The sequence below is a fragment of the Brachyhypopomus gauderio genome, chromosome 19, assembly GCF_052324685.1.
Source record: "Brachyhypopomus gauderio isolate BG-103 chromosome 19, BGAUD_0.2, whole genome shotgun sequence".
Lineage (NCBI taxonomy): Eukaryota > Metazoa > Chordata > Actinopteri > Gymnotiformes > Hypopomidae > Brachyhypopomus > Brachyhypopomus gauderio.
In genome coordinates this window covers 8,306,353-8,308,839 of record NC_135229.1, presented here as the reverse complement: position 1 = coordinate 8,308,839, position 2,487 = coordinate 8,306,353, and positions in this window count along the sequence as shown.

Genomic DNA, 2,487 nt, shown 5'->3' with positions numbered 1-2,487 from the left:
TTAGATCTTAAGATACTACAAACAAAGGTGTCTTCAGAGAAATGACTGATCTAGAGGGAGTGTATGGTGGTGCTCTCCACACACAATTTGACGTAAGAAAGAATCCACAAAGATCTCCTGCCTACATGTCTGCTAAAAGTCTTTAATGACCCAAGGCTTAAGTAGCAAGGTAAAGAGTCCTTTTATAGATGAGGTAAAGGCAACTAGGTCCTTTTGGTCTGTCTGGACACACCACCTGAAGCACTGAGACAAGATCAGATGACATTAATTTTCAGGTTTGTGGATAAAGAAGTGAAAAATAAATGCATGCTTGATATGGTTCATATATGATATCACTGATATGATATGTGAACAAATATGGCCTTGATATGAATATATCAGAAGGAAAGGCTGCTTTGTGCATCGTTTTGGCACCTTGTTGCTTTTGACTGCTGCTGTATCTTTTTTGTTGTTGTAGAATATCTCTATGCTTTCAATGAAGGCTCCACTAAACAATATTGAATTTTTGCAGATGTGCAGACATATAGGAACAGGCATCAGAGTTTTCAGAGGCCTCTAACCTCTAAAACCTCTCGGTGACACAAGGTGGTCTGCCAGGGTTGACAACAGTAAGGTCCTTTTGATACATCTCACATCTGTCTAACTTCCATCTGAAGACACTAGAGGATACAGATCCAGATGGTGGGAACTTGAGAGATATAACTGGTATGGCTTTGGCACTGAGCAAAGTTTCCTTTAAGTCAAGTCATGTCAGCTACTGGTGACCTATCAAAGTACCTACACATTAAGGAGATGGTTATTTGCACAGCTGCCACTTTAATGGTTGCAGAGCTGAACTGGTGGTGATACGATCAGATGTGTCATTTGACGGTGTAGACTGAGAAAGGAGAGGCTCAATAGTACATGTGTAATTTTAGACAATGAGACTAAGCTAGGCTTAGCAAAACATGAGAACACCAATTTTTACAAGAAGAATGCGATGATGGTTTACTTTTATTTTGCAGTTTTGAGTCTTGCCGTACCGTGCATCACAGCCATGTTTAATTGGGATGTACATTTCTTCTGACATACACTGTCAGATTGCCAAAGCCTACAGATGATGATGTATCAGATGTAATCACTACGTAATCCCCCCCACAGCTATTACAAGTGAGATGTAAATCCAACACACTTTGAGAAAGAATACAAGCATCTGATCCAAAGATTACAAATGGAGGAAATTCCAACACACTTATGGACAGCCTACCTAGAGATAAGTGCACTGTACCATTTGGTCATAACTTTGTTATTTCCTATAGCAACGAAAAGAGCTTCTTAGTCCTTGTAGAATGTCTTAACTGATGGTCCTTGCTGCAGAGGCTAAGAGGTCAAAGAATGTGAACTTGGAGGCAGGAAGGGATTCTTTTTGGAAAACCACAGCATGGCACTAACCAGACAGTTGTATGGTGTGAGAGTTTTCCATCTCTTGACCTTATCTCTGATGTACATGTACACACATAGATAGAAACGTATGGCATAAGAAAAGGCACCCTTTGAGTATGTTCATATTTGGTAATGTGCTATTTCTAAATTCCTTATCTGTTGTTTTTCATTCTGGTTAGGTTATAGTCTAATACCCTTGCCTTTTGAATTTGCAGGCTGAATTGATCATGAACTGGCGTTATGCCGCCATCTAGGGGTAATTTAGTGAATCACAAATTGTGACCGCAGCATGCCTCCACCATTAATGGTTTTATTTAATTGTGTGTATTGTGTGTGTATAGAGTACGTGTGTGTGTGTGTTATCGTGATTTAAAGCATATACCCTTATTTGAAAACAGTAACTTGTCTATAGTGCATTTGAGCTTGAACATGATCACTTTACAGCATAAAATATTCTGATTGATAAAAAAATACGTTGCTTTAAACATGAGTAACAGAGCTGACGCGAACTACGACAATTTACCACCTACATCTCTTTGTTGTCCTTCTCTTCTATCTCCTTTTCTCCGCTTTTCTCGTTGTCTTCTCCGTTTTCCTCTGTCACCGTCACTCCATCTCTGTCCCTCATAATCAGCTCTTTCCTTGGCCTCCACCCCCAGCACCGCCACCATCATCACCCAAGGTAAGGGTCATTCGGTTCACTACTGCAGCGCCGTCGCTAACCAGCCAGGGGGCGGGAAGAGACTTGTTCGAGTACAAGACTCGCTGCGCGACCACACAGGGTCTGTATCCTGTTGAGGGCAAGTCCTTCCCTATAGTGAATGGACCTACGTGTTAATGCACTAAAGAAACAATTTGATCTAATACATTGGATGTGGGAAGTGTTTGCCACAAAATTTTGATTATAGCTTAATTTTAGAGTAATCATACTTCTAAAATGTTTAAGATCTATTTGCTATTTGATTTATTTGATCTATTTGATTTGTGTGAGATGCGCCCCGTCCCAGGTGGATGCACAAGCGCACCCCCCCCACCCCCCCACCCCAAACGCACATCCACCCATCC